We start from the raw sequence: 20,803 nt of genomic DNA on the forward strand, positions 1-20,803 counted from the left end.
CTCTAAAATGCCTAGCACGGTGCCTGGTGTGTTTGGAAGATGCTCAACACATGTCAGTTCTCTAATAGAATCATTTCTTTTCAAAAGGATCACAGCATTGCTGTGTGTGTCCTTGGTATGTTCAGTGACATTCTTGACGGCAGATGAGGAGTCTTAAAATCGCTTTAAAAATAGAGAAGTACTCATTTATAATTTGTACACTTATTGTTGGAATGCAAATGATGCTGCTAAAAGCCTGCTCTCCTAAGTGGGGTTGTTAAACCATCAATCTGCTTAGCAAACCCTTTTCTTCTGTCAAGCGCAGGTAAGAATCCTCTTGAGCATTCAGGATAAGAGAGCTCAGACCTAGCTCCTGGAAATGAGATTTTTATTGATGTGGTGACTGTGGGCCCAGGTAACCCAGGTGTTCTCTGCCCTCTGTTCCCCCTCCCCCAGCTGCCCAGATCGTGCGGTAGGGCTAAGAAGAATGAATCAGAGCTGAGCTGTTCACAGATCTTTGTTCTGGCATTACATATCAATCCACCTTCTCCTTCAGTCATTCCAGGAACAAAACCCAAATCTAAGCCCAAGAAATAAACTTAACTCTCAGAAGATAGAGCAACCACAAAGCCAACGAAGATCTTACAGGTCCCTGGAGAGAGGGTAAGACCCAGTCTAGGTGGAGGTATCATTCTGTCTTCAGCCCTCCCTCCCCTGAGAGATATGTTTGACCAGGTGGCAGGTCTTCCCCACAGGCATCTGAACTTGACATGGCCCAAGCTAGAGTTATCATCCCTCCACCTCTGCCCCCACTTTTCTCCTCCCAGATGCCCCATCTTGGTGAGAAACACCACGGAGTTGCCCAGGTGGGTCGGGGAGCTGGCTGGCACCCTGGCCTCCCTGCTTTTGTACTCTCCAAGTCAATCTCTGCATAAATTTGACCCCTCTAGAATCCCTCCTCTTCTCTCACCCCATAGCCATGGCCCAAGTCACCATCACCTTCTGCCTGGAGCCCTGCTAAGACCTCTGCCCGCCTTCCCAGCTGCCATCTCTTCTCTCCAAGCCAGCCTCCACGCAGCAGATGGGCTAAAGTCATACAACATGCATCCCATTGTTTCACTTCCCTGCCTCAATCAAACCTCACAGTCTCCTCTAACCTTCTGGATGAAGTGCAAACTCCCTAACTCATCTGCAGAACAAGTGTTGATTCCCGTGGGCCAGGTCTCTGCCTCCAGCTATCAGGGCTGCCTACACAGAGTCTGGAATCCACAGCTTCTCACACCACCTGCCAACACCTGCCCCACTGTTGGGTCTAAACTAGGACTGCAACTGGCAGCCCCCTTCTATTTTGTTTGGCTTTCCCAGTGTTGGCTCAGTATTTTGAAGTCAGGATATTCCACATAAAAACCTGGGTTCCTGACATCTCTGGAAAACTTGGAAAACCTGGTAACACTAGGCCAGCTTTTCTTCATATCAATAATTGCATGGCTGAGTCCTACTTCCTGTCAGAGCTGTCAAGCCCTTCCCAGTTGGCCACAGTCTCCACCACTCCATATTGTCTTATACTCAGGCTGCTTTTCTCACAGCTCATAGGTGTGGGCCCTGTGGATGTTGAACCTGCTCCCACTGCTCCATATACAGCTTTTCCCAGTGCATTCAAACTGTTCTTGTTCTGAGCTTTAGCCCCTGCTGATCCCTCTTCCTGGAATGCCCTTTTCACCCTATTAAAAGTGCTCCTGCTGCTTTTAATAGAATATGCCACAGCCTTCCGTGTCCCCACTGTACAGACCTCTTTCCAAGCATCTATTGCAACAAAGCATCCTCATTTATTAATACTTCTATCTCTCCCACTAGAATGTGCGCTCACTCCACATCTCTAGGTGATAACACACAAACGACTTCACAAAATGGGTCCTCAGGAAATTGTTCATGGGTGATGGGCAGATGCTAACAGTAACAAGACAACATCAACAACAATACTAGCCTATGTGTCGGGCTCCAGGCTAAGCATTTCCACATGTCCTCTCGTTTAATGCTCAACAGAGCCCAATGTAGGATGCTAGTATCATCCCCATTCTACAGATGGAAAGACCGAGGCTGGAGCCCAGGGTCTGATTCCAAAGCTGGCCTATTCACCATCCCTGGGCAGTAGCCTTCTTGCCTCTGTTAGGCTCAAAGTCCTTTTTTTCCCTACCTGCCAGGTCATGGCCCAGAGAGGGCAGGCTGGGAGGAAACTGGGGAATAGTCCCAGAAACCAGGGCTGGGGCTCCTTAGCTTGTCAGGAAGTAAAGGAATGACCTAAGAATACTTTGCGAGGCTGGAGCTAGAGGATTGCTTGAGGCCAGCAGTTTGAGACCAGCCTGGGCAATGTACTGAGACTCCATCTCTATAAATTGTTTTTTTTTTTTTTAAGATGAAATTTCACTGTTGCCTAGGCTGGGGTACAGTGGTGTGATCTTGGCTCACTGCAACCTCGGCCTCCCAGGTTCAAGTGATTCTCCTGCCTCAGCCTCCTGAGTAGCTAGGACTACAGGCATGCACCACCACGCCCAGCTAATTTTTATATTTTTAGTAGAGACAGGGTTTCTCCATGTTGGCCAGGCTGGTCTTAAACTCCTGACCTCAGGTGATCCACCTGCCTTGGTCTCCCAAAGTGCTGGGATTACTGGCATGAGCCACTGCACCCAGCCCTCTACATTTTTTTTTTTCTTTAAGTTAGCTAGCTGTGGTGGTATAAACCTGTGGTCCCAGCTACTCAGGAGGTTGAGATGGGAGGTTTGCTTGAGTACAGAAGTTCAAGGCTGCAGTGAGCTAGGATTGCACCACTGCACTCCAGCTCAGGTACAGAGCAAGACTTTATCTCTAAAAATACAAAACAAAACAAAAATCTAAGGACTCAGGCTGCTGTTTCCACTGGAGGAGTTCAGTGTTCAATCTGGGCTCTGCTGCTTGTGATCTGCATGAGACCCCAGGTGAGACAACCCAGCTCTAAGAGCCTCAGTTTTCTCATCTATAAAATGAAGGTAGTATTGTACCCATATACTCTAGGGCCAGAATGTATGTGAAAGGAGGCAATGCATTTCAAGAGCCTGGCTTGTGTTTAATAGATGGTGGCAGTGACTCTTAGCAGAGTCCCTGGGCAAAGTTGCAGTCTGCATCATCTAACCCTGGGAGCTCAGCCCCTGAGCAGTGGGGTGGAGATTAAAGCCAGCATTAAGGTCCTCTGCTAGTTTTTGGTGAAATAGGGAGTGCAAGACTTCAAATCCTCTTGGCTCGTATATTGGGTTGGAAGTCCAGTTCCCTTAGTCAACTCTGGAAGTCAGTCTGAATCCTGTGGGTAGACATGTGTGCAGCAGAGGTAGACAAAGGCATGCAGGGGAGTTTTGGGGACGTGTATCTGTGTGTCTGTGCCAGGGAAACGTGTCTATTCTTACAATAATTTGGAGCGCAAATGTGTGTTTCCATGTGTATGTGTGTTTTACACACCTGTTTATGTATAAGACCTTTCCCGAGAGAGAGAGCGAGAGAGAGAGAGAGACACAGAGCATTACTGTTCCCATTAACCTTTGTCTTAAAAATATTTAATTTAGCAACTCAGATATGAATCTCATACTGTTTTTAAAAGTTCTGTCTTCCAGCTTCACCCAGAGATCAGATGCAGCATTGGCTGGGCGGCTGGGGGAGGAAGTGCAGAAGCCCCGCACCCAAGTCTGCCAGGCCTGCGCAGGAGCCTGGCTGACCACGTTCTGGCTGTGTGACACCGGCCAGTTGCTTTTCCTCTCTGATCTCCTTGTGTGAGGGTTAAGTAAGCCTGGGCAGTGGAAAGCCCAGAACAGAGCCTAAAACAGTGGAGGAGCCTGCAAAGGGAGTTGTTTAGTTCCAGTGACTTCCAACCAGGAATCCCCCACAAAGCTAGGCAGTCCCAGACCTCCAGCCCTGGATCTTAGAAACCATCACTCCCTGATGTTGCCATTTCTCCTAAGCCAAGGTCTTTTCCAAAGCCAGGCAGAGTCCCTGTACTCCCTGGAGAGGGGTCAGTGGTGGGCTGAGGCAGTGTCCCTAGGTATCCCTGACCTCTGCACACCTGCCACCCTTGCCAGGACACAGAGCCTTTCTAAATGACCCATTTCTATCGTAGGCTCTGTACCACCAACCTGCCCAGCGATGTTGTCATTCAATACCTGGGAAACCTGCCCACACTAGGGACATGGCACCCACTTTCCACACGTGCACTTAGATGGAAAGGGGGTGCCCCCCCAAGCAGCGAGGGACAAGCCAAGCCTGCCGTAGGTGCATGGTAAGATCCTTCTGTTTGAGTGTGGTGGCTATCACAAGTTCAGTGACCACATGTAGATTTGGAGGGTGTGTGGATGATAAATCTGGCATTGACTCAGCATCGACAAGGTTTACCATGAAGCTTGCTAGGGCAGGGGCCTGGGGGGTGATACTGTCTGAAAGTCAGGTCCCATTGTGGCCAGATTTGACCTTATGACCTCATTCTCTCTCTTTTCCACCTGCTCCTTCTCCCCTTGTCCCCTCTCTCATCAGGAGGCAGCACCACCCACCCAGGCCCCACTGTCCACTTTGAAACCATCCCTGACACTTTTTCCTTCACAATTGACCCTTGTCACTCAAACTCAGAAGAGAGCAGAGCTGTCCCCTGCTCTCCACCTCCTGACTCCACTGCCTCGGTCTAAGCACTTCTTCTCTGGAAGGTCCCTGGCTCCCTTCTCACTCCATCCACACCATAATTTTCTAAGATACAAAGCTGACCACATCAAGCCCCCATTTTAAAGTCTGCAGTGCCTCTGAGCATGGTGGCGTGGCCTATAGTCCCAGCTACTGGGGAGGCTGAAGTGGGAGGGTCACTTGAGCCCAGGAGTTGGAAGCTGCAGTGAGCTATGACTGTGCCACTGCACTCCAGTCTAGGCCACAGAGTGAGACCACCTCTTAACAAAAAAATTAAAATCTTCAGTGTCCCTCACCTGCCTGCAAGACCAAGTCCCGATCCCATCATCTGGCCTCAGAGGCCTCTGGTGAGGAGGCCCTGTTGGTTTTCTCTGCCGGCATTCTGCAGCCTCTGCTCAGACCTGCCAAACCTGTTACCACACACAATCACGTTTCGTATGTTCAGATCTCTTTGCAGTTACTCATAACCGTTTGGCTGCCCTTTGTCCCCTGAAGAACTCTTACTTATCTGCCAAGACCTGGTTGAAATGGCCCCTCCTCTATAAAATCTTCTCCAGTACGCTGAGGCCTCACTGGCCTCTGCCTTCCCTGGCCAGACCCTCTCTTATCACATATCACATGGCACTATAGTTATTTAAGCAACCATCCTCCTGGCAAGACTAGGAGCGCTGCTGGGAGAGGCCCTATTTCAGTCCTAGTGGACCCCCCAGTGCCTAGCAGGGAGCTAGCATGCACAAGGCCCTCAATAAACATCTGGCAAAGAATGAGGGAAGGAATTCAGGTCCTTCAGGGAAGTCCTATGACCACCTTGCCTTGGCTGCAAGCCAGCGGCAACCTTCCTTCACCAGAGTTCCAGGCTGCCTGGAGTCTGGGCAGAGCAAGTCCTGCTGCTGCTTCACGGAATCAGCAGGAATGGGCTCTGAGCTGCGGCACCAACAGCTCTGCCAGCTCTGTCCCAGGGCCCCGTGGCTCCCTCCCAGCCCCCGTGGATCCACTGTACCAATGCCCCTCACTTACCCTCCTGGGGTATACCAGGCAAGCTGTACCCCAGGAGAAGGCCTCTCCTGTGCCCTGGGCTCTGAGGCTTGGGGCTGAGGGTCCGCAGGGCAAGGAGCTTTCCGGAGCTCTGGCTGCCAGCAGCAGGGTAGAGACACACAGATCTGCTGCTGCAGAGCCCACAGCTGCCCCCACCCAGGACTGCGGCTCTGGCAGCCGCAAGGAGCCTCCCAGCATTGATCAGCCCCGCTACTCCAAGCCTCCTCAGCATGCCTGGCTGAAGCCAGGAGCTTTCCAAGTGTGCATAAAAAGAAATAAATGAAAGAAAATCAGCCAACAGAGGCCATCAGTGGGGGTTGGACAGTAAAGCAGTTGCCAGTAAGGAACTGTCACTGGATGGGAAGTGAGAGGTCCTCTGACAGGTGTACAAGGGGAGGGCTACCTGGGGGTCCAGGTAACTAAGGGCCAACTCTTCTGCCAACCAGGTCTTGGGGCTTGTTTTTCTTTAATGGGAACACATACAAAACTCACAAGGTGCAGCAGCCCTCACTGGTGTGCTGAGCATCTTTAGATGGCTCAGGGCTGATGAGGGGAACATCACTGTGGTCCTAAGGGGCTGGAGCACTGAAGAGTCTCCGATCTATTCATGGAGGGTAGGGTGTCTGGCCTGGCACTGAATGGCCTCATATGGCTGATGACCCTTCGAGGACTCATCCTCAGGCACACTGGGGCTTTTGATGCCACTTCACCATCAATGGGCTCATTGCAGCCCTGGAAATACCCTGATTCAGCCTGACCATTCCTGGTTCCTTTGTTCCTTCCTGCTTCTCTTTTTGTCTTCCTGTGTTTCACACAAACACATACATGCGTGCGTGCACGACAGGAAAAACATATATATAATGTGTGTGTGTGTATGTATATATATGTGTGTGTGTGTGTGTGTGTGTGTGTGTGTATATGTGTGTGTGTGTGTCTGGCCCACTATTCCAAGCTCTGGCATTGGAGGTCCGATGACCACATTTCTTGAAGTTGAAGGGCATGAGCTTTCCTTCCAACCCTAATTCCTCTGGCCTCCTGAAGCCTTCATTCCCTTAGGCTATGTGGGGGGTGGCCTAATTTGGGGGCATGTCTAGGATCTTTGGGGCTCTTTAGGGTTTGAGGCCAAGGAGTTCCTAGAGTGGGGACCAGCGTGAACTGCATTTGAGGAGAGTGGGCCATCTGGCTTGCAAAGACAATGGAGGGAAAGGGGAAGGGAATGGCCAAGGCAACCAAGGAGCTGTGTTCGGATCCACATCAGCATCAGCCTTGGGGACCCAGCGCAAGGGGGCATGCACACCGGGCAGCAGCAGCAACAGCAGCAGACTCCAGCCCCAGGCATGTGGTCCTGTGGACTTGACTTCTCATCCCACTTTCCCTGCTTGTCAGCTAAGACATCCAGGACAATCTACTTAGCCTCTCTGAGCCTCAGTTTGACCATGGTGAAATGGAAAGAGTGGCACCCACCCTTCCTGGTCATGATCGTCTTCAGTAAGAGTGTGCGCAATACTCCCAGCTGATGCTCTGCACCAAGCAGGGCTCCAGAGACCTGATTCCTCTCTCCCAAATGCTTCCACCCTCAAATCTTCCAACAGGCTCATGGAAGACACCAAGAGGTGTCTAGTAAAGAGGTTCCAGAAACCTGTGAAATCTGACCCACAGCAGGAACCTGCCCAAGAGGTGCACAAGTCAGGGTTTCTGGAAGGCAGGCAGCACGGAGCCCCCGGGAGAGCCAAGCAGGCTCCAGCTTTTCAAGCAGGCACCTGGTGCCCTGGTGCCACCAGGTGAGGGCAGCAAAAGCAGGAGGGGGCAGGCATCCCCAACTCATTCACGGCCCACCTCTAGATCACAGACACTATCCATCCCAGTTCTCTACTCTCAATTTTTGAGCCCCTTTCAAAAACACGTGCGCCAGGGCCCAGCAGGATGTCACACCTTCAAGCCGGCATCACTAAGCATTTTTCTCCTTCTAGCTGCTTCTCCTGACCAGCCTACTCACCCCCAGAATCTGCAACTAAACCCCTAATATTCACTGCATGAGGTGAATAGAGTAGTGGGGTCATGGACTTCCAGGTAAAGTGATGATATAATAGGTTCCAAATTAAGAATGTTCTTGGCCTTGTTCACTCTTCAAGTTTCCTTCTTGCAAACAAAGGTGAGCCTCCATCCTTCCAAATCCACTTATATTCCTGGGTCTCATCCCGCTCCCCACCTCTTCTTTATTCCCTCCCTTCCTGTCTCCCTCCTCTGCTTTCATAGTATAAAGATTTGGGGAAGGAAATATCAACACGTGCTGGAGGGAAGCTTAGGCTGGTCTCTCTGGGCCTCAGTCCACCCCTCTGCGAACTGGGAGGCATGGAAGAACCCTGCAGCCCTGGCATGCCATGCATCTGTGCCAAGCCCAGCAGGGGCTGGAGAGCTTCACTTGGTGACCACACAAGGTTATAAAAGTGCATCCCTGCCCAGCTGGGCTCACTGGCGTTCCCTCTTAGCAGGCAGCCTGCAGCCTCACTCAGCCAGGATGCACCCATTTCATAGGTGGGAAACCAGAACCCAAGGGCTCTCAGGGATGCCTCCATAGATCAGAGACGTTTCCAAAACAGCTCCAAATCTGCCCTCAGGCACCGTCCACCTTCACCCCTCTGCCTGTTAGAACGGTGGTCCCACCACTCCTGAATGAGGACATGACTCCTGGCTTTGGCTGGACATTACTTCAAAGTACTTTCTCCAAAAATGTTATTTTAGGTCATAATTATGCTCCCTGGCAGGTGTGGGCAGGGCCTTTTGACCCTGTTTAAAGACAAGGAACTGTGAGGGCTGTGAGCAGGGGCACCTCCCTGGCCAGGCATGTTTGGCATTGCAGTGTGGCTGCAGAGAGCAGCGGCAGAAGGGTGTGGGAAAGTATTGGCAAAGGGATATGCCAGTGTCGTCTAGCCTCCACTCTTCTCCCCTTGAGTCCCCCCTTGAGTCCTGTCCACTGACATCTGCACTCTCCTCTGGCCAGAGGAAGGCAGCCCAAGGGGTCAAGGAGCTGCCTGAGCCCACACCATCAGTGACATGTACACGAAGGGCACTGGGTCCCTCTTTTGAGTGACTCACACAGGACTCACCTGTTCCACTTCTGCTCTGAGTGGGTCCTTGCTCAGGGATCCTCCAAACTCACATAGGCTTTTCTTGTGTTTGAGTCCCTGTTTCTGCCCGGCCTCTCTCGCTACTGAACTTTGCCTATAAACATGCTTTTGAGTCGGCATTCACTTCCAACTCTGGCAATTTCTAAAAGTGTGATCTTGGACCTTGCTAAGCCTAAATTTTCTTACCTGTGAAATGGAGAGAACACCAGTGTCATGAATGTTAGACAGGATGCATTTCAGGGGCCCATCGTGTTCCCAGGCACACAGAAGATGCTCAACAGAAACAGCTGTGGTTATGTCTATCCTGACTATCCCTGATTAGAAATATTTCCTCTTCTCTTTGTATTTCTTCTGGCCAGCATCAAATGTTACACACTGTTCTAGAGTATAGATGGCAACTCCCATCTCTCCTCCCCAATCCCATTCTGAGCTCCCAGAAGACACCTACAACTCCTGGCTCAGAACTGGGCACAGAACAAGTGTTGCACATACTCTCTGGCCACCAGGTGTGCTACAACAGCTCACACTTTAACCCCTCCCCAGGCCCCCAGCTCCTCTGGGCTCTTCACTCCCTGTCTCTGCTTCCTCACCAACCATTCCTACCTTGGTGCTCTTTAATTGGCTTTTGTCACCTCCCCTTTCCAGAAGCCACTCAGCTCAAGATTACTGTGGCCCTGATCTTGCCAGGGCCAGAGGCCATTTCTTGGTCCTCCCTTTCCTTGGCCTGTAGCAGCATTTGACACTGCTGCTCACCCTTCCTTGTGAAGCACTTGCCTGGGGACGCTGCACTCCCTTGCTTCTCCTCCTGCTTCTCTGGCACCTCCACTTCTATTTCCTTTGCTGCCCTTTCCTCTCTCCACCAAGTGTGGGATGCTTAAGACATAGCCATGGGCTCCTTTTTTCTCCCCAAAGACACTGGTTTCCTCAGTTATTCAGCCCCATAGCTTTAAATATGATCTATATACCGATATCTCCCTGAGCTGCAGATTCATAGCTTCAACTGCCTACACCACATTTCCACTTTGACATCTAATGAGCACTTTAAAGTTAACACGTCCACACCATTACCCTCTGTTTTCCTGTACCAAACCTTCTGCCCCCTCTCTGGTCTTCTGCTAGTCTTGGTAAATGGCACCAGCCTCCACCTGTATATGGTGGTATAATAAAGAATTTGACTGGCTTTCATCCCTGGTTCCTGGAAGGAAAACTCTAACTCCTTGGAAATTCCCAAGTGGTAGGAGTATCTTCATTATTCATGAGCCCCTTAGAGCACACTTGAATTTATGCTAAGAGATGAGATGAGTTGGATGGGCTCTGGGCATCAGAAGGAACAATGGTGTCATTATAGGGTTACGGCTTTGAGCCAACCTAGCCTCCACCAAGGGGAGGGAGCTGGAGACTGAGTTCAGTCTCGTGGCTGATGATTCAATCAGTCACGCCTATGTGATGAGGCTTTAATAAAAACTCTGGACACCAAAACTCAGTGGAGTTCCCAGTTGGTGAACACATCAATGTTCCTGGGAGGTGAGGTGCCCTGATTCCATGTCCTGAAAAATGTGTGGGAGCTCTATCCCACACATGCTGGTAGTTGGCATCTAAGCGGGGGCTCTCCAGCCTTTGCTGGGCTTGACACAGATGCATGGCATGCCAGGGCTGCATGGCTCTTCCATGCCTCCCAGTTCACAGACGGGTAGACTGAGGCCCTTCCAGACCTTACCCTGTGTGTGGCTGATCCTGATTTGTATACAAAACTGTAATCATAAGATCAGCACTTCTCTCAGTTTGGTGAGTCATTCTAGTGAATTATCAAACCAGAGGGTGTTGTGGGAGCCCCTGAATTTGTTGCCAGCTGGTCAGAAGTGCAGGCAGCTTGGGAACCCTCCTAGTAGTTGGCATCTAAGTGGGGGCAGTCTTATTGTGGACTGTTTCCTTTAACTTGTGGGGTCTGTACTAGCTTTGAGTGATTAGTGCCCTTGGTGACTTGTAAAATACCACTGGTGTCAAAGCACACCCCATCACCTTTGATTCTTCTTCCTTCTAATCTCACCCCCAACATGACGGTGGTCAGGTCAGCTCAACTGTCATATCTGTTTGGAACACAGCCACTTCTCTCCTCCACTGCCACTGACCTGGTCCAGCCATCATCGTCTCTCATCTGGATAATGGCAACATTCTCCCTGGTCTGCCTGCTTCTGCCCTTGCCCCCTGCAGCAGACTCTCCAAACAGCAGCTGGGGGAGCCTGCATCCCCCTCCCAGTCCACTCAAGACACTTGAGTGCCCCGCCTCCCCCGGAATTAAGGCGCAGCCCCTCACCTACCTCTCTGACCTCACCTCTCACTTCTCCCTCCCCTGCACTATGCTGTGGCTTCCTGGCTTCCATGATGTTCCCCAAACATCCCGCAGTTTCAGCCTGCCCCAGGCTTTTGCTTGTCCCTTTTCCTGGAACATTGTTCTCAGTTTTCATCCTCTCATGCCAGTCTGAATGGTCACTTCCTTCAAGAAGCCTTCCCTGAACCCCTTGTATAAAGCAGCCCCTCCCCATCTCTCCTCTCACCCAGCTGTACTCTCCTTATGCTGTATAGCCCTTACAGCATATTGCACATGCATTTGTTTGTTTGCTTATTGTCCATCTCCCTGAAGGCAGGAACCATGTCTACTTTGTTCACTGTTGTATTCCCAGTGTTTGGCTCCATATCTATTTGCTGAATGAATAAATTATGGGCCACCAAGAAAACTGGCCAGCTGGAAGAGGTATCATAGATAATCTGGTACCTCATGGAATGTTTTGCTTTCCAGTTGGTTGTTATAAGGCTGTATTTACACAGATGTGGCAGGAATTGCAGTAGGGCTGTACAGTTTCAACAGTTTGAGCTCAAGAGAAAAAGTGCTTTGTTAGTAGGTAACAAACAGATGCTCTGAAAGCACAGTGTGCCAGGTCATTTCCTTCAAAAGTCACCATGAGATTAAACAGAACTACAAAGGAGAAAAATACATTGAATGTGCAATCTTGTGGCTTGGGTTTTAATCTTTTCTCCCGTTTCGTAGTTGGGTGACCTTGGGCAAGTGGCCTCCCCTCCCTGTGCCTCAGTTTTGTTGTCTGTGGAATGGGGAGAATGGTGATACCACCTGGCCTATGTCCCAGAGTGGCTATGAGGGTCCTATAAGAGGCAGGATGGGAGCAGGCCCACAGGACTTTACATTTGGTTGATTTCCTTGCTAACATCTACCAGAGCAGGGAGTTCCAGGATATTTGGGAAAGAAATAAAGAGTCAGTACCAAATGGACCTCTAGGAATGGTGACCAATTTTCAGCCTCCCAGGAAAGCTGGCCAGATAAGAGATTTTGCTGTAAGAGACTAAGAGAAAAATGCTGAAACCAAGTTGTTGTACATTGTGGGGCTGTTTTCTCAATCAACTGTCCCTTCAACTCCAGGATCTCAGGCACAGTCCTGGATTCAGGCATAGTCCTGTGGTGAGTGAGAAGCACTGGAGACATGGAAGTGGAGCGTCACCTGGACAGAGAGAGCAGGGAGTTGGTGGGATCAGAGGCCAGAGGTGAAGGCAGGAAGCACTCTAAGCCACTATTGTCAGGAGAGCTTGGATTTTAGCCTGAGGATATCAGGAAGCTACTGGAAGGTTATAGTCAGGGAATGATGTGAACAGATCTGTGTTTTTAAAGGAGCCCTCTGGCTGCTGCTCTGGGGTGGGTGGTCAGGGGCAGGTGTAGGAGCGGGATCAGCCAGGAGGCTGATGTGGTGGTCCAGGCAAGACATGGCGGTGACCTGGACTTGGTGATGCTCACAGGAAGTAGATGAAAGTGACAGTCAAGACACGAGCAGAAAAAAAGGGAGAGTCAAGGATGACTTTAAGTTTTGGATTTAGGCAAGGACAGAAAGTAGGACATTTGCAGAGATATTTGAGGGTATCTTTGCCACACTCTCACCCCACACTGAGCTCCAACAGTCCAACTGCCAGCCCCTCAGAGTGGTTTTGACCCACACTGATCTCAGAAGGTCATCTGACAAGGACAGGAGGACCGTTAAGCCAGGGCCAAGGTTCAGAGAGGTGAAGCTTTGCTTCTGCTAAACTCAACAACCATCACCATCCAGATCCACCTTGGTCATCCTAGTCCTTCGCTCCACCACTGATTTTATAAATCAAAATCACTTTGCGGTTGATGCTATGAAAAATTATTTTTTATATTGAGCTTTTAATGTCCAGAAGCCCATTTCAACTATCAAATTGTTTATCTCTAATTCACTGCTTCTCACCTCATGAGAGTTTCTTAGTCGAATTAATATTTACAGGCTGAACTATTTTGCTATGGCCTCAAGCAGCCAGTCTGTGGTGGATAAGCTCAGCTGGGATGGTTGTACTGTTGCTTCTGGGTCTTGCTGGGAAGGTGAGGTGGTAACCAAGTGCACTGCCTACTTAGTTGTCTGTATCACACCTCTCCAGAGATTTCTTAAAGACAGAGACATGACTTTTCCTTCCACACTTAACTCCCTCCCCTGATCCCACTATAGCTCCAAGCTTGATGCTCTGCAAAATAAATAGTCACAGTTGCCAGGAATAAGCTGTCTCTGTTATAGCCTGAATTGTGTTCCCCAAACTCATATGTTGAAATCCTAACCCCCACCACTTAAGAAAGAAACTGTATTTGGATATAGAGTTTTAAAAGATGTGATTAAACTAAACTGAGGTTGTTAGGGTGGGCCCTTATCCAATCTGACTGGTGTCTTTATAAGAAAAACTTTGAACACAGAGACATATTTGGGAGGTGAGGACATAGGGAGAAGTCAGCGGTCTAGGAACCAAAGAGAGAGGACTCAGAGGAAACCAGTCCTTCCACACCTTGGTCTTGAACTTCCATCCTCTAGAACTGTGAGAAATGAATCTCTGTGGTTTAAGCCACAACTGGGGGGTCTGTGGTACTTTGATATGGCAGCTCTAGCAGATGAATACAGCACCAAAGCTAGCTCTCTCAGAATGGCAGCTCCAGGACAGAAAGAAGACTATGTGACATTGACATTGGCTTTGAATAAAAACATTTTTTTTTGAGAAAAAAGAACACCTTAGAATGAAAAGTGCCAACATAACCTTTTTTTTTTTTTTCGAGACAGAGTTTCCCTCTTGTTGCCCAGATTGGAGTGCAGTGGTGTGATCTCAGCTCATCGCAACCTCCGCCTCCTAGGTTCAAGTGATTCTCCTGCCTCCACCTCCCGAGTAGCTGGGATTACAGGCATGCACCACCATGCCCGGCTTATTTTGTATTTTTACTACAGACGGGGTTTCTCCATGTTGGTCAGGCTGGTCTTGAACTCCCAACCTCAGGTGATCCGCCTGCCTTGGCCTCCCAAAGTGCTGGGATTACAGGTGTGAGCCATTATGCCTGGCCTAACCGTTTTTCTTATACAGCTGACTAGCAAAAGCACACACATGTTGGTGGGGGCAGAGGATTTTTTCCTAAATCTAACTCCTCTTTGTGATTATATAAACAGTGAACATTCGACTGGGGGAAATTTAGAAAGTACAGAAAAGCACAAAGAAAAAAACAAGTCACCTGTCATCCTCCCACACTTCTGTATCTGTTTCTTCTATCTCCTCTTTCTCTCTCCCCCTACTCCTTTCTCTCTTGCTTACTTCTGTTTTTGTCTACCTATTCAAAAAAGTATAGTTTGGATTAATTTTGACAAATCGCCTTTTCACTTAATACTGAAATATGAACATTTTCTCCTCCATTATTAAAGATTCATCTCAAACAGTTTCAGCGGCCTCCCAGAATCTTCCTTCTATGGTCTGCATCACCACGACTGACTCCGAGCCCCCTGCAGCTCCGCATCTGCATTGTTTCTTACTGTTAACTAATATAAATACTGCTGTGATACACTTCCTTGTAGATCAGTCTTTGTATACATTTTGGGTTATTCCTCAGTGCAAATGTCCTAGAAGTGAAATTACCAGTTCCTTATATTTTGAGAGAGGAAACTTTTAAAAAGCCTTTATAACTTTCTAGTAGGTTATGCTGCTTTCAGGGATATAACAATTTCTCATCATACATATTAAAAGATGCCCAGGGTTTCTGTTATAATTTTAGACATCTTCCAAAAATAAAAAGAAACAAACAAAATAAAACCTAAGTTATCTGCTATAGTCAATGCAAGGAAGCGACAGGCATCCCTGGCTAACATGGAGCTGCCTTTCAGATGAGAGCCTGTTACTTAGGAAGGGAAGGAAAGGAGGTGGCCTGGCTGTTTTTTCAGCATTCTGTGGAATGGACACCCATTTTACAGATGAAGAAACAGAGGCACAAAGAGGTAGAGTCACACATAGCTTGAGAAGGAAGCAGTCAGGATTGAAATTCAATTTTTCCTGGCTCCAAAGACCAAGGCCTTAGCTGTTATTCCTGAGGGTCTCTGGGTGCTGGTCTTTTACAAAGGAACAAGCTGCTGAGCAGGTCAGCTGCAGGACAGCTCACAGATCCAGCCCTGTTCTGCCTTACCATCTTGCCAGCAAAATGAGGTACTGGGTGCGCAGGATGCAAGATGCAAGGCTGGTGTGTGCCCCAAGGGAGCACAAGCTGGTTTGGCCCACCTGGCCCTCACCAGGTGATGGCCAATATGCCCACCTGGCCGTTTGCTCATCTGGGCCACAAACCCTTATCACTGTGTGGACCCCATTAGAAACAGCCAAGCTGTGTGACAGGCCAGACAAGGATGCACTAGTGAGCCTGAATCAAAGAAAACATGTATACAGATAAAAGCAGGAAAAGCAGGAGGGAGAGCAAAAATACCCCACACATGCCGTGGCAAGAAATGAAATTATGAATACATTGTTTTGTCCATTGTCCAGTCTTTTACAAATGTAATGTTGTTTCTGCAGGGATATGGTGGGAAAATCAGGTATTTGAAGGCAGGTGGACCGGGTTCCAGTCCTGCCTCTTAATGGTCAAGTGACTTTGGGCAAGTCACTTCACTTCTCTGAGCCTTAGTCTCCTCACCTGCAGCATGGGTATAATCACTGCATCTCATTTTCAGGATGAAGCAACGTAAGAGATGATCCTTAGCATTGCACCTGGCACACGGTAGGGCACGGCAAATCCAGTTTCCATGCAAATTAGCACCTCTCTGAGCCCCAGGCATGAACAAAGAGACAAGACCCTGCCTTGGGAGGAGCTGAGTGCCGAGAGGAAGCAACAAGACTACCGAGGTGATGAGAAGTAGAACAGAAGTGACAGATCAAGTCCACATTATTTTCAGAAAATGATCATGCTTTGAGTCTTTAGCTTATGACGGCAGCTCTCTTTCATCAGACCTCGGGAGCAGTGGCTACTCCAGCCTAGGAAGGAAGCCAGTTCCACACACACCCACCCCACAGGCTGTCAGGGAAGTGGCACCCCAGAGCCACTGGCAGGCGCATTCCAGAGAACTCCCAGGCCCATTCCAGAGAACTCCCAGGCAGTCCCTTAGGTAAAGGGGCTGTGTCTCCTAACACTTGTTTGTAAACAGATGGTTCAGAGCCTCAAGTTCGTTTTCCCAGGGACACCATGGTGGCAAGGGTTTCAGGCTAGCTCACAGTGGCCCCATCAACCCAAAACAGGGGCCAAAGATGGTGCTCCATGCAAATGGCTACTGAACTCCAAGGTCCTCCGCAGGCTCCCAGGCCCCACCCAGGCTCTCCCTTCTCAAGGCTTCAAGTCAAAAACGCCCCTCAGTGGGCTGACCTCAGGGAGATAATAACTGAAAAATCATTTGATGGTGTTAAAACATACTGACATGAGAGTGCCTGACATGACAGCCACAGAGCCCACACAGGAATATTGCTCTTCCTCTCCAAAGGACATTTAGTAAGCCAAGCGCACTTCTCCTTTGGTGGAATATCACATCAAGGTAAAGTGGCAATGCGTAGGCTCTGTGAGGACTGGGGAGGCGGTCACCTGCTGGAAACAAGCCGGAACTGCAGCTTTCAGACCTGCTTCTGCCTTTACTCTTCTACTAATAGAAGGAGTTTTTGAAAGTCACTGCCGAGGGCTTCAGTGTTGGAAGTAGGCTAGGGAGGCTGGGCGTTGGGCGATGGGGGTGGAAGATTGCGCAGAGAGGCAGTTTGCAAACTGGGCGTTTCTAAATCAATGCTGCCAGAAGCTCAGGCTGCACACAGATGCGAGTGGGCTTCTACAGGTGCCCCCAGGTGAACCAGGGCTCATGGCTCTCACACTCACCGTCTCCTTAGGGCTCACAGTCCACGCTCTAAGTGCAGGGAACCCTAAGAGAAAAAGAGATTAGAAACGCATGTCAAGGGGGCTTGCATCTTCTGAGTTACAAACTGGGGGCCAGGGATTCAGATCTGGCTGAAACAGTTTAAAATGTACTATTTGAGCCAATCCCAGTATAGAAACTGAAGGATTTCATGCAAAAGTCAGGCTTGCTGGTGCCACTGGGGAGGGATGCATTTCCAGGCCAGGTGCCAGCAGGATGGGCTCCCCTGTGCTCTGGTGTCTGATGCTGTGACCTGCAAAGCTCAGTTTTGCCTCCTTCCTGGAGACAAATCTCCCAGGTTTGGCTGGGCATCCTCCCCTTTCCCCTCCCTTTGCTGGATCCAGACATACAAACTGGGAACCCTGGAGGAAGATAGCCGGGCTTCTTCTTAGAGAAATCAAGGGAGAGAAGGTAAAGTCAGGCTCTGGACAAAGTTTGGGGTTGCGGCCCTTTCCAATATCCCTGGCCTGTGGCTCTGGGGGCTGAATCAGTCAGGGTCCTGGGGCATCCCTGTCATTTGAGGAGGGCTTAAGGAAGGAACTCTACAAAAGTGTGGCAGTAATAGGGAAACCTGGAAGTACAGTGCAGCTCCAGGGACAAGCAAAAGCAGGGGGGATTCCTTTCCTGCACTCCTAGTCCTGAAGGAGATGGGAGGAGGGGAGGCTTCCAGAGAGGGCTGTGTGGAGCAGACACTTGATGGGAGCTGTCACCTGTGATCAAAGCATGCAGCCAGCCCAAGGGACCCTGACCCTGAGGGAGGGAGCTGGGAGGCTACATACTCTAACCTCTCTCCCCATCACTCTGTACCTCACCAGAGCTCCTCATTGGCCAAACCTAACAGGAAGCCAGAAGGAGAGGGAGCCAGTGGTGCAGCCTGTACCAGCCACCTCTTGGGACACACAGCAAGCAGGAGACCAGTGCTGAGCAGATCCTGAGGGCCAATGGCAGGCATCCAGCACAGCAGCTCTGCTCCCTGAGTCCTACTCACTCGCAGGGGCTACACTCTCAGGCCCCAAGCCAGGGCTAACCAGGTCCTACAAAGTGTCTGAAGGCTCCATTCTACCTCACTGACTATGAGTTGGCACTGGGCACTTTGTGACAAACCTGCCTGAGCCTCACAGCTGTTCTGCTGGTCTGAGCCTGAGCTTTTGCTCTGTCCTCCAGCGCCCCACCTCTGCTAACCCTTACCTTAGTACCTGGAGCTCACTGGGCCCTGACCCTCCCTCCCCCTCCCTCCAGCCTGTTGTCTTCTACTGCAAACCCTTCAAATCCCTCCCACTGTTGAGCCAGCCTGTCCCCTTCCCAGAAAAACAGCCCAGCCCAGAGTTCACAGAGATCCAGGAGCAGAACTGCAGGGAACCCAGAGCCACGAGGCCAACACAGGACAGTCATGGGGCCAGCTTGGGAGCCCCAGAGCTCCCTGACTCAAATCTCTTCTGGGAAAAACACGAGCCTGACAAGAGACAGCCAAATTCAGGGTTTCTCAGTACCTGGAGCTAGAAGTGATTGTCAGCTTCAGCACCTGCTTTGTATAGATGGGGAAACTGAGGTCAGGAGAAGGGTGGAGCTTGCTGTGGCCACACAGCCAGAGAGCAGCAGTGCCAGTCTTTTGTTTGCTCCCCAAGCTGTCCCTTCCTTCTGGCCTGGGACCCACGAGGCCGTGGCTACGTCAGGAGTCGAGTTAGCTTCCCTTCAACAATAGCAATCTTACTAATAAGGCCAAGCAGGAGGAGTTCCTTTGAGCAGGCCCGAAGCTAACATCTAAAACCACAGAGCATTTTCTCCTCACCTCAACTCCCTGAGGCAGGCACTATTACTCCCATATTACAGATGAGAAAGTTGAGTCCCAGGGAAGCTACATGGCATGCACAGCACAGAAGCAACCACATCAACTCAACGATAAGATCAATAAGCATTGCTGAGCAAGCTGCGCTCCCAGCTTGCCCTATGCAGAGGCCCCGCACGCAGCGCCTCATTAAGCTTTATCTGGAGCAGCACTAGCTGCATGGCCATTGAGACGCCCCTGACTGTTTTGCTCTGTGCATTTGTCTCCTGACCCTCTGTGGGCCTCTCCCTGATGTCTCAGTCCATATGAGGCAGAAAGCTAAGAACCGGCCACCTGTCAAACCCAGCACCTTCCAGCCATGCTCAAGGGGCCTCCGCAGGCTCCCCTGGGCCCAGCTGCTCCCCACCCAAGGCCCTGAACTCCTTTAGACTGTAGTGCCATCCCTGGGCCGTGGGCAGCCAGGCCTGTCTTAATCAGCGGTGCCCCCGTCTTCTTCAGCGGGGACTGTTGGGATGAAAGATTGATGAGCGATCTTTCCTCACTAGTGAATTTTTAATTATGGAAGAAAGGAGACCCCAGCCCCTGGCCCAAACCAGGACTGTGGGGAGGACGGTTCTTGGATGTCACCACTGTTAAAATTTCATCTGCATTGACAGCAGCTATGAACCCTGCATCCAGGTTTTTCTGTCCACAAATAAAGGTGAAGGCCTGTGATAGGGAGTAATTGGTGAAATTGGAAAAGTCCCCTGACTTCTAACATAGATGGTTCTGGAATGATATGAAAGTAACTGAGCTTAGGACCCCAGAAAGACAGGGACAAGTCCAAGCATAGCAGACAGTGGGTGCAGGAGGCTGAAGCCATCCCAGCTGTCAGAATCTATGATTCTTGCCCTTCTAAATTGCAGGTGACCGCAATTCTCACCCTGGATCCTCTTACAGTCAACCAGCTGAGATGGGGCTGAGCTCAGAGCATGGTCCCAGGCCTGTGGGCCTTACAGAGATGAGGCTTTAATCAGGATCAGGGCCCAGGTAAGCCACTGCCCCAGAAGAGCAGGGTGCCCGTGGGATTATCCATGACTCAGGTGGGCCTAATTTCACAAGCCAGCCAGCAAAGGGAAGCCATCACCTGGGCTTGAATCCTGGCTCCACCATTTCCTGGCCCACGTTCTTAAGCAAGTCACTTCAGCCTCCTGAGCCTCAGTTTTCTCCTCCATAAAATAAGGGTAGAAACAGCTCCTGCAGAGGGCTGTGGTGAAGGTAAGAGGAGAGGATGCATGGAAAACACTGAGCACTCTGCCTGGCCTTAGTCAGTTCCTTTTTTCTTTTTTGAGGAAGTTCTTTCTTTTTTGATCATAGCTCATTGTAACCTCAAATTCCTGGCCTCAAGCGATCCTCCTGCCTCAGCCTCCTTAGCAGCTGGGACTACAGGCACATGCCACCACACCTGGCTAATTTTTTAAAAATGCTTTTTTGTGGAAATGAGATCTTGCTATGTTTGTCTCGAACCCCTGACTCAAGGCCTCCTGAAATGCTGGAATTACAGGCCTGAGCCACCGTGCCTGCCTGGTGAGTTCTTGATAAACAACCAAACAAGGAAGAATAAACCACCCTTTCTACTTTCAAATGGTTTATAAACTAGTGGGGATCTCATACAGCCCCAAAACAAAACTCAAAATGGAAGGAGAGAAATCGGGGGCAGAGGCGAGGGATCATTTTAACCTGGGGGTGGCAATTGGAGAGGGTTCACTGAAGATGAAAATACACCTCCAAGAATCCTTTGAAAGTTCAGGAACTAATCTTCTTGGGTGGAAGGCCTGCCTGCATCCTGAAGTTCTCTCTAGGACATTGGGTGGGAATGACGCTCTGGTGTATACCTGGTTTTCCGTTATACCACTGTTCAGTCAATAAAGTCATGAGTCATTGGCTCCAGG

The 20,803-nt window shown here is 50.0% G+C and overlaps 1 protein-coding gene across 11 annotated transcripts in view; it reads right to left on the reverse strand.

Moving 5' to 3' along the window:
• Nucleotides 1-20,803, reverse strand: part of ATP2B2 (ATPase plasma membrane Ca2+ transporting 2) — a 392,914-nt gene that overhangs the window by 289,233 nt on the left and 82,878 nt on the right. For 10 of the 11 annotated variants that reach the window (XM_035276294.3, XM_035276289.3, XM_035276288.3 and 7 more), the window contains exon 2: nt 17,050-17,093. The exons of the other annotated variant lie outside the window; for it this stretch is intronic. The gene's annotated coding sequence lies outside the window, so the exon portion shown is untranslated. The remainder of the gene's footprint in view (nt 1-17,049; nt 17,094-20,803) is intronic. 11 annotated transcript variants of the gene reach the window in all.

The sequence above is a fragment of the Callithrix jacchus genome, chromosome 15, assembly GCF_049354715.1.
Source record: "Callithrix jacchus isolate 240 chromosome 15, calJac240_pri, whole genome shotgun sequence".
Taxonomy (NCBI): domain Eukaryota; kingdom Metazoa; phylum Chordata; class Mammalia; order Primates; family Cebidae; genus Callithrix; species Callithrix jacchus.